At 45.5% G+C, this 11,713-nt stretch overlaps 1 pseudogene; it reads right to left on the bottom strand.

The window, feature by feature from the left end:
• Nucleotides 1–5,852: 5,852 nt before the first annotated feature.
• On the bottom strand, nt 5,853–7,054 carry LOC123139241 (protein MAIN-LIKE 1-like; annotated as a pseudogene).
• Between the last annotated feature and the right edge of the window lie 4,659 nt (nt 7,055–11,713).

Here is an 11,713-nt window from a genome sequence, read left to right as displayed (position 1 = left end):
TCCCGATGAACAAGTTGATGCAGAGGGGTTCACGGTGAAGGAGGCCGAAGCTTTTGAGAAGGTATTTGGTCGGGATCATCGGACTACATTGTTCAAGGATGTTAGTCTCGCGGATGAAGCCGTGGTAGATGGTGGCCAATGTGTACCTCTTGGGGTTAGGCCAAGCTCTCATCGTGATTTGGGAGACGACAAGAACCGCATTGCTAAAGGTTCTAAGTTCAACACCTTCTTGGAATTGAAGATGTGGCTCGACAACTACTCGGTTACGCATTATCGTCCACATAAGGTGGTGCACTCGGATGTCAAAGTGCGCTACACGGTTGCATGTGCATGTGAAGATGAAATATGTCCATGGATTGTGCGTGCAAGACCATGGAAAGGAGGTCCCACTTGGCACGTAGTGAGTTGTGTGCCAACTCACATGTGCCAAGGCAAAAGGGTGGATGGCAAGATTGTGTCCCAAAACCACAAACAACTCACGTCCGAGTTCATCGCTTACAGGCTCTCCAACTCAATATCCACACTTCCAACAATGAGCGTCCAACATGTCATTGACCTTGTGAAAGCCATCTTTCACTACAAGGTGAAGTACGGCAAGGCATGGAAGGCGAAGCAAGCCGCATTTAAGATGTTATATGGTACTTGGGAGGAAGCATACAACCGAATCCCTAGGTTGTTGTTAGCCATGGCCGCGACAAACCCGGGCATGGTTCATGTGGTCGAGCCTCATGGGCACCAAACAACGGTTCATGAAGGAAGGAAAGTCAGAGTATTTGGCCGTGCTTTTTGGGCGTTCGAGCAATGTGTGAGGGCTTTCGAACATTGTAGGCCGGTCATCGCAATTGATGGCACGTTCTTGACCGGACAATACAAGGGCACCTTGTTGGTTGCGATAGCAAGTGATGCCAATAACCGGGTGTTGCCATTGGCATTTGCTTTGGTTGAGGTGGAAAACAATGACAACTGGGAGTGGTTTCTGCATCTTTTGAGGACGAAGGTGTTACCCGCTCAAAGGGAAATTTGTGTCATATCGGATCGACATCAAGGAATTATTAACGCGGTGGAGATTGACATTCTCGGGCATGCTCCGTTGCACCATCGATGGTGCATGAGGCACTTTTGTTCGAACTTCTGTAGGGCATGTGGCCTTACGGAGTTGGCCGATGATCTTCAAGATTGTTGTCTTGCTTTCTCCGAGAAGCGCTTCGCCACTTTGTACCACAAATTGCTCGCACACAAAAAACTTGATGCCGGGGGTCAAGACTTTCTCAATAGGCACATTCAATACCGGAACAAGTGGGCACGTGCCTTTGATGAAGATGGCCGGAGATACGGTCAAATGATAGGAAATATGGCGGAATGCTTCAATAGGGTGCTCAAAGGTGCACGTGGATTACCCGTGACGGCAATAGTTCAATACACATTTGACAAGATGAATCTGTACTTTGTAAAGTACTCGATGGAAACCGATGCACAAATAGCGGGTGAGAACCCACGGAAGTACAAGTACAAGTTCCCACCCAAAGTTGATGAATGGTTGGTATTTCAATCACGGAAGGCGGACTCAGAAGAAGCTATATTATATGACAACGAAGAGTGGAAGTACGAAGTGAAAGAGCCAGGAGGAACCACAAACGATGGCCGGCAACATGGAGGTCGGGCTTTCAAGGTGTCGTTAACACAATGTGATTGCACTTGCGGGAGGCCGTTGTTGCTTCATCTCCCATGCTCACACTTGTATACCGCCGGTCGCGTTAGGAATGTGGACATCAATCACCCACGCACCGTGAGGGAGTCCGAGTTCTCAATCATGACGGTCAAGAAAACATGGGCTCCCCGCTTTCACCCGTATTTTGACCAATCACAATGGCCGGAGTATCATGGAGTTCAACTATGTCCGGATCCGGAGTTGAAGGTTGTTAAACGGGGTAGACGTCAGACAAAGCATCTTAGAGGAGACATGGACGGATGGGGCCATGGTGGCCGCCACGAAGCGGGCAACGACCAATTCCAAGAGCCTCGTGAGAGCTCCCGTTGTGGGGAGTGCAAAGGTCATGGCCACAACAAAAGAAAATGTACGAAACCAAGGAAAAGGTCTAAGACAAATGATGCAAGCACAAGCCAACAAGGAGCTACACAAGGGAGCCAACCAAGTGGTAGCCAACAAGTGCCGAGCCAACCAAGAGGTAGCCAACAAAAGCGAAGGCAACCTAGTGGTAGCCAACAAGTGCCAAGACAACCAAGTGGTAGCCAACCTAGTGGTAGCCAACAAGTGCCAAGGCAACCAAGTGGTAGCCAACCTAGTGGTAGCCAACAAGTGCCAAGCCAACTAAGTGGTAGCCAACAAGTGCCAAGCCAACCAAGTGTTAGCCAAAGAGGATCTAGGCAACAAAGAGGTCGGCAACTAGGACTTACAAGAGGCCGTGGTGGTGGTAGAGCTCATGGTGGCGGTCTAGGCCATGGTGGTGGTAATGGCCGTGGTGATGGTCTTGGCCTTGGTGGTGGACTTGGCCGTGGTGATGGACAAGGGCAAGTTCGTTATAGAGGAATGTTTGGATACCTAGATGGACCGTTTCCGTATGTTCTTCACTAACTATAATGTATCATATGTTCTTGTTTTTCATATGTGCTTCCATTTGTTCTTATTGTCCTTACTAACCATTATGTTTCACTCATTGTAGGTATGGCGGCTTCCCAACCCAACAAACCAACGATGAAGGAGGATGGCGAAGATGAGATGGCGGGATGGTGGGAGAAGGCTGCGAAGAAGCTTAGAGATGAGGATGCAGCCAAGCTAAAGAAGAAGAAGGAAGAGGAGCTTGAGAAGGAGATGAAGGCAAGAGAGAGAGCGTCAAATGCGATGCACGCTAGGGAGGCAGCGTTGGTGAGGAAATGTGAGGAGGCACAGAAGAAGCGTCTAAAGGATTTTCAAGAAAAAACCATGAAGCTTTGGGAAATTGCAGCTGAAAAAGAAGAGAGGGACAATCAGATATTCATGGAAAGGGTGGTTAAGGAGGCTCACCTCATAAGAAAAAGGGAGGAGCAAGAGGAAGAAGAGAGGAAGAAGAAGAAGGGAAAGGGGCCTTGCTCTACGCAACAAAGCTACTATGTCTCCTCTTCGATTTGGTTGTGAACTACTATGTCTCCTCCTTGATTTGGTTGTGAACTACTATGTCTCCTCCTCGATTTGGTTGTAATAACTACTATGTCTCCTCCTCGATTTGGTTGTAAGAACTACTATGTGTCCTGAAGTACTATGTGTTATGAACTACTATATGTCGTGAACTACTTCGTGCATATATTCTCTTCACAGTTGTTAGATTGCTATGTATCAATCCTACTTCACATCATCTTACTATGTTTGCATATGCTAAAAAATTCACTAAGTCCACGTGCAATGCCTAGCTCGTAGGCACTGCACTATGGTATGTGACGCCTCCAGGCTAGGCGCTGCACAGGTCTGTACCTATCCAGAGAGCAACAGAATGTGTGTCAAGCTACAGACCTGTGCAGCGCCTAGCCTGGAGGCGTCACACTCCACCGTGCAACGCCTAGAGCGTAGGCGCTGCACTGTGGTATGTGACGCCTCCAGGCTAGGCGCTGCACAGGTCTGTACCTATCCAGAGAGCAACAGAATGTGTGTCAAGCTACAGACCTGTGCAGCGCCTAGCCTGGAGGCGTCACACTCCACCGTGCAACGCCTAGCGCGTAGGTGCTGCACTGTGGTATGTGACGCCTCCAGGCTAGGCGTTGCACAGGTCTGTACCTATCCAGAGAGCAACAGAATGTGTGTCAAGTTACAGACCTGTGCAGCACCTAACATGGAGGCGTCGCACTCCACCGTGCAACGCCTGGCACCGAGGCGCTGCACTGTGGTATGTGACGCCTCCAGGCTAGGCGCTGCACAGGTCTGTAGCTATCCAGAGAGCAACAGAATGTATTTCATGCTACAGACCTGTGCAGCGCCTAGCCTAGAGGCGTCGCACAGCATAGTGCAGCGCCTCGGCTCCACGCGCTGCACTATGGGGTGTGGCGCCTCCGTTGCAGGCACTGCACAAAAACTTAGCGAAATTTTTGGCCAAAACTCGAGGCCTACCTTCTGTTGCTCTCTGGATAGCTAACAGACATGTGTGACGCCTAGCCTGGAGGCGCCACACTCCATAGTGCAGCGCCTGCGATCTAGGCGTTGCACTATGGATTGTGACGCCTCCAGGCTAGGCGCTACACAGGTCTGTAACTTTTCCTTCGTTCTGTTGCTCGTTGTTGCTCCAGTTTTGCATCACAGATAGTTGCATCACAGAATAAGCATTACTAAGAGATTTAAGTTAAACATTACCACCAACATAGAGTTCAACACATAGAGTGACCATCACGACAAGTTCGACATTACCACCAACATAGCTACCATTACTACCATTACTAAAAGAGAACGACGACTAGTTCCTTCCACACTTGCTGGCTCCTCCCCCTCTCTTGGAGGGTATCTTCTTCACCTTCCTAGGAAGACGAACCCGCTCTGGCTCTGGCTCCGGTTCCTCCACGTCATCCACATCGTCATCCAAATAGTCGCCCAAAGCCGCCATCCGCGAGGTGCCAACCGTCCTTTTGCCTCTTTGCGTGAATTCCTTAGGTGTGTATTTCTTGATTCCCTTCCTAGGCTTTAACTCGTATGCAGACCAAACCTTGTAGGTCCCCAAGGTCATATCATCAGGAACCTATGCATCCACAAAAGATATGGAAAGACCATGTGTGAGAATATAGTTAGCAATGCATCAACAATTGGATATATAACCTCAGGCCATACCTCTTGGGTGAGCACACCCACATCTTGGGTGACATTACCCACATCCTCATTGTCCAAAGGATTAGCATGGCCAGAAGTTGGATCTGATGGTGTCTCCGACCTAGAACGTTGTGGTGATACATACTCGGGGTCACGACAACCGAAAAGGTTTGACAGCCGCCTTAACTTTTGGCCCTGGCGCTGCAATATGAACAAGTGAATGAGACATCGAACGTAGCAACACATGTTAAGTGCTAGTTTGAAGGAGATGTGAACCTTAATGAATGCTCGAAGTGCACCTTCCCCATCGCTTTTGCCAGCCGGGGTTGTTTCCAGAATAGTGTCGGTCTCATCAGCTGCTTTCTTGATCTGGGCATGCTATGAACAGAAACGGTATTAACGTGTTAGGCAAGTGAAGATGTGAATATTGCGAATTGAAAAGCAAAAAGGGCACATACCACAAAGTCCATCATTGGCCCCGCAGGGATCACTGAGTTGCCTTTCCTGACTAATGCGTTGTACTAGTGTTGTGCTACCTCATCAAAGACGATGGGTTCTTCCAAAATCTTATCATCATACGCCGGCTTGCATACCTCCACACGGGTGACGCCTAGAAACCATGTGAGATAGTTGTTGAACGCAGTCGGGTAGTGCTCACGAAGCTTGGCTCGTTTTCCAGCCCTAGCGTGCTCCACAGCAAGCGCCCACTGTATGACATACTTGTTGTGATGCTTGGCCCAATCCTTGATCTTCCGCTGCTTTTTCCTATCCAACCTGCAAGTTAGAAACATAATATTAGCATCATCGAAACCGCCGAGAAGCTGCTAATTGCTCAAGGTTGATTATATCTTACGCGTGTAGCACTATATCCGTGTCCTCCAACTCTGGCGGGTGTGGCATGAACAAACCAAACTGACGGTACACCCGATGTGGCAGGTGAAGCTCAACCGCCCAGTTGCATATGAGTGGACACCGCATATGCCAGAGATCCCTATCCCTAGTGCACATCCGATTCAGCCTGAACTCTATAGGGTTCCCAAAACTCTCTCCTTTTCCATACGGTTCCCATTCAACCTACAAAATTGGATAGAATGCAAAATTGATATCGAGTTACGATGGAAGCATGATAATAACTTATGCAATGTCAATTCACCTGCTCAGGCGTGATCGCGTCCATCTCGCTCCTGTACAGCTTGTACATGACCGAGGGATCATCCGTCATCTCATTTAACACATCCCACTTGTAAGCCCAAGTGGGGAGCCGTAGTGGGTCGTCTTTCTCGTCCCAATCCTCGAACTTCACGGTCTTCGGTCGTCCAACCGGCAAACGCTCCCAGCTCCATATGGAAAGTGCGAGCAAACAACCACCAATACCTCCAGATAGCCTACAACAGGCTTCGTCCAACTGCACATAAAAGAGAACATGGTTGAATTAACAGCAAGATCGCATTCATAATGTACCAATGAATTGAAACAGAAACAACTTCATACCTGTCTATACAAGTAAGCCAGTGTCGCCGAACCCCAACTCCATTTGCTATCGAAGACGGTCAACGCCTTGAGCCACATCCATGGAGCATTCTTGCCTGTGCCATCAGCAAACATACTCCTGGATATCACGTACCACATGTAGACACGAGCATATGTCTTCACCGTGTCCTCATTAGCATCCTCAGGGCAATTACTGAAGTTCGATACAATCCACGTGAAAGTAGCACCGGCTGCGACTCTTTCCTTCTTCTTGCCTTCTACTTCTGGTTCGCGCGGCTCCGGAGGAACCATACCGATAAGGGCAAGCATTTGCTCGCGCCACCCATCAGAATCGGTGCTCATACATAGAGGATTCCCATCGATAGGAAGACCGGTGATCATAGCTATATCCTGGAGCGTCACGGTCATCTCCCCGGTCCGAAGATGGAAAGTGTGTGTCTCCGGCCTCCAATGATCAATAAGCGCGGTGAGTGCTGGAGCATTGTTGGGTGGCGTCGACCTGCTGACCAACTGAATGAAAGGGAGAAGTCCTGTCTCCCTAACATACGGGGTGTACCGCTCATCATAGCGCATCCACCCAAGGTTGACCCCGTGAGCCCGAAGCTTCAGAGGTGCAAGCTCCTACAAGCAAACAAACAAATCATTACATATGGGGGGTATGTGTTTGAAAAAAAACACGAAATTCATAACACCGGCAACTTTCATTATTACCTGCTGCTTCACCGACATAGCGTACGACCGGTGTTGTAGATCCCAATGATCATTGAGAAGCCAAACCATCCTAGCAATTTGCAAGAAAGCTTTCTTGTCAACACGATTATCTTTTGAATACAAAAAAACTAAAGTAGGCCTACTAGATGCAACCATACCAATCTATGTATCCAACCATATCAAATCAAACATAACTAATAAAAAAGGGTTCCACAAATAACTAGGCCTACTTCATACAAATAACTTTTCCATAAACTATGCCTACTTCATAAAAATAACTCTTCCATAAACTAAACAAGGGTTCCACAAATCAAACAAACAAGGGTTCCCCAAATCAATCAAACAAATCAATACATGCAAAGTTCTAATACATGCAAGATTCAAATCTAATCTAATCAAACAAGGATTCCCCGAATCTTCAAAATATCATATTTTCTATGGATAGAAAGAAGGGGATCGGAAGAGAGTACCTTCTAGGATGGATTGGTGAAGAAATGCACGGACCAAATCGTTGGATCTGAAGGATTTGGGAGAGGGGATTGAGAGGGGGAGAGGAGGAACTCGCCGCGCCGCTGCTTCTGTTACTTCAAAACCAAACGAATGGGTGGGGTGGGGGAGGGGGAGCGGGCGGCTGGCGTCTAAGTCACCGTGCAGCGCCTACGGGCTAGGCGCTGCACATTACATGTGTGGCGCCTAGCACGGAGGCGTTGCACTGCTGGGTGCGGGCCCAGGGGCTGCCACGGTGGACTGGTGTGCAACGCCCCCGCGCTAGGCGCTGCACAGTAGGGTGTGGCGCCGTCGTGGCGGGCGCTACACAAAAAGGTTAGGGCTGTGAAATAGTTTCACGGTCAGTTCATTCCGTGAATTGATTTCGTCCATAGGTCAAAATGGTCAAATTTGCCTTTCTCCTACTCATTATTTCACTTAGTGGGAAATGTTTATCTTCCCCGATCCTCTTTCTCCTTTCCTTATTCTCTCAGCTCACCCAAAATTTCCTTCTACCGGATAGCTCCCACCAGCTTGCTTTTATTAGTACTCCACCTAAAATCACACCGGAAGCTGGTTCTACCACAGCTTAGCCATCGACGATAGCTTTTTTGGCTGCCCGTACGCCTCATCGGTCTCCAGGATGGTAAACAGCGATTTATGTTTAGCAGGGCCCAAGGCTTTGCTGCGTCAGGGAGAAGGCGAGATCGAAAATCAACATTATGCCATTGCTTTTGACATTTGTGCACTTGATTTGGTTATGGATTTCATCTCCCGCAGGCCCACAACCCTCTTAGATCCAGCTTTTGTATAAAGGATGATGACGTTGTTTTCTTCCCCATGCGCGCGAGCCAGAATCATTGTCCATATTTCCACTCGAGGCACGTCTGCACATCATACTCATCCTCCACACCAGCAACATTTTTTGAAGATCAACCTGCAGGTCCCCATTTTTCTTTTTCCCAACTCTGTCATATTTTCCTTTTTCTTAGCCTTTTTCTGTGTCAGTGCGATTCAACCAATATAATATAATTAGCGAAATGCTTGTTAGTACTAAAGATTTCACCATTTTTTTGATACCTTGGAAAAACATGTGATTATTTTTTAAGTGGTATGCAAGTGCTGAATGAGGCACAGATTATATACTAATAAGTTTGAGAAATTTTAAAATGAAATATATGTCTGAGCAGAAATACCGATGCAAATTAGTACTATAATATACTAATTGTTTCATCCTGTATAATTGTTCCTCTTGTTTTTCATTTGATTGAGTCATGGCCAAGTTATTAAATGATGATAGTACGTTTAAATGTGAGAAACATCTTAAGGTGCAGTGTTAATTTGTTTTTGCCCCCTCCACTTTTTTCTGGGCTTGGGACAGGCATTGGCAGTGTTAGGCCCCCTACCCCTATTAATAGTGAACAAACTTGAGCAACAATTAGTAAATTTGTGATTAGCTATAGTTTAAATGTTTCCTAGAGAAGAATTAATATGTAAATATGAAAACAGGTCTGATTGCATTGTACATATGAAATATAATAACGTTCCCATGCTCCCACTATTGGTTTTCATTAAATAATAAGCTTTTAGATTGAAATTTCACATAATATAGATTCTTGATGTTTGTTCGCAATGAACTATTTTTCAACTCTTGATGCATGTTTGCAACATTTTGCAAAGAAAAAATAATATATAATAGCTGAATTTGAAAACAGGTCTGATTGAATTGTACATATGAAATATAATAATGTCCCGATGCTCTTAGTATTGGTTTGCATTAAATAATAAGCTTACAGAAGCAAGCATGACATAATACAGATTGTCGATGTTTTGTCGTAATGAACTATTTCCACCTGTTGATGCATGTTTGCAATACTTTGGCACAGTAGCTGACCATATTCGACCTGCCATATCATGTTAGTATAGTTAAGTTAGATTTTATTTTCAGGATATAAAACTTCCCAATTGCAAGGCCAGAAAATATTGGTTGGTATCATCTAACTAATAACTATATTTTCCTTGGGAAAATGCTCATTTGTACAGAACAACACAAACGATATAAGGCATGTTGATTTAGCAAATGGTTTAGACCCAAAGAAAAAGGATGTTCCTTAATTCTACTAAATGACAGCAAGCACAACTGAAATAGATTTTGCCAATTGATAATTGCTGAAGCGCCTCTTTGACCACATTTTCTTAAGCTACGAAGGAAAATTTGTATTTTATTGCCTCTCAAGTATATAGTTCATCCAGGAAAAAAATATTGTTTCTCCAACCATTCTAGAAAAAATTCACCAACTTATAGGTACCATTCGTGTAAATGACATACAAATTCTCATGAAGTTTAATCATACCGATTGATTCCATCCAACTTTGAGAGAGAGAAGAGGGGGGGGGGGGGGGGGGTTGAGGGAGAGAGAGAGATTAAAAATGATTACATTAGCCATATTAGTGCTCTGGTGGATGATACTAATTAATGATACAACAAATGTATCTCTCATAAGTATGACATTTGTGAACCCATTATACCACCGACAAATTTTTGTACATTATAAGATCAAGTTGCCAAATAACAGTTTGATCGTGAGTTGACAATTAGTATGTGTATGTTAATTGTCGGCAAAGGCTGTGAGCGAAGGATCCCGTGCTAACACGTGTGAAAGGATCCTCTTTGTGCAAGAGGGCCACATTTTGTTTCTTTTGTTCGTTTCTCTTTTTTCTTTTTGAACCCAGGCAATTGTTGTACTCTCTAACATTAGTCAATTCTTTTATATCCTCCATGCAGTTCACGGTTTACATATCAATTCTATGATTTTGCTCTTGAGAGTTAATATGTTTATTATTCAGAGATAATCACTTTTGCAGTAATATCCTCACTGTTTTTTTTGAACCCTACAGTATTTTCATCAATTATAAAAATTACAAAATGTACAAGTACAAACCAAAGAGGAAATAAAGTTAACCAATACCCTCCCTAGGCCACATAGAGAAGAGATGTGCATAATATATATTCTCACTTGTGATGCACGGATGATCAATTCCAGAATTATATACATAGTACCATGTAAGGATTCCTAGAAAGATGACATCCATATATGTACGTACAATGTTGATACATGATCTGGACCTATTGGCACCAGCTAGAATTGGGTTAGAAAGAAAAGAAACAGGTACCTTGCTAGGGTTGCAGGAGCACGTCTGTGCAGCGGCAACTGCTGGGTGCGTTGTCGTGCCGTCAGCAGTGTCGCATCAGCTCGTAGTTGGCGCTGCATTGTAAGATCTCAGTGAGATCTGGAGCAGCATGCTGTTTTGCATCCTCGCTTGTCTGTTTCGGTTGCCGCAGAAGCATAAACCCTGCTCGAGGCATGGTATAGAACAAACCTTTCTTGGATGCATTTTCGTGGTTCACTCTGAAAGATAAACTACAATGAATAGAATCATGTTCTCCAAAATGTGAAGACAACCATCATGGTGCCCGGACACTGCAAACACGCGGGATTCAGGTTCGGTGTCCTCTTGGTAATTATTGCATAATCACTATGAGAGAGACGCCACGGGAAAGAAGAGGAGTCAAGACGATGGTGGCATTGGTCACCTGGCATATCTGGCTCGAGAGGAACATATGTACATTCAGAGAAAAGACACCAAGTGCACGCAGTATAATGGAGGCCTGCCGGAGAGACATCGAACAATGGAGACTCGCCGGAGCACATGCCATAGCGCCCCCTTTCGGGGATACAACACGAGGAGTAGGCTAGTTCTTGCTAGGCAGTGAAGGGAGTAACCCTGCTCCCTACTACTACGCCTCTGTAAACCTTTTTCCTCATTTTCTTGTGACTGATCAGATTGATCACATCACTTTTGTAACTCTCCCCTGCTAAGCCAATGAAAATCCAAAAAGTCTGGATCTTTCAAAAAAAAACTATGAGAGAGATTGCTCGGCAGCTGCTCCCTACTACTACTCCTCTGTAAACCTTTTTCCTCATTTTCTTGTGACTGATCAGATTGATCACATCACTTTTGTAACTCTCCCCTGCTAAGCCAATGAAAAGCCAGAAAGTCTGGATCTTTCAAAAAAAAAAACTATGAGAGAGACTGCTCGGCAGCACCAGACACCACACAACATGGATGTACAATTTCACTTTTCTATATTGACTGGTTACATGCATGTTACCATCTGAAGCTCCATGTTATACTAAATTGAGACCTCATATAAAGACGACCGCAAAGCAACTGTAATGA

This window comes from Triticum aestivum, chromosome 6B, assembly GCF_018294505.1.
Source record: "Triticum aestivum cultivar Chinese Spring chromosome 6B, IWGSC CS RefSeq v2.1, whole genome shotgun sequence".
NCBI classification, from domain to species: domain Eukaryota; kingdom Viridiplantae; phylum Streptophyta; class Magnoliopsida; order Poales; family Poaceae; genus Triticum; species Triticum aestivum.
Note: the sequence above shows the minus strand (reverse complement) of the source record. Positions and strands in the feature narration are given on the sequence as shown.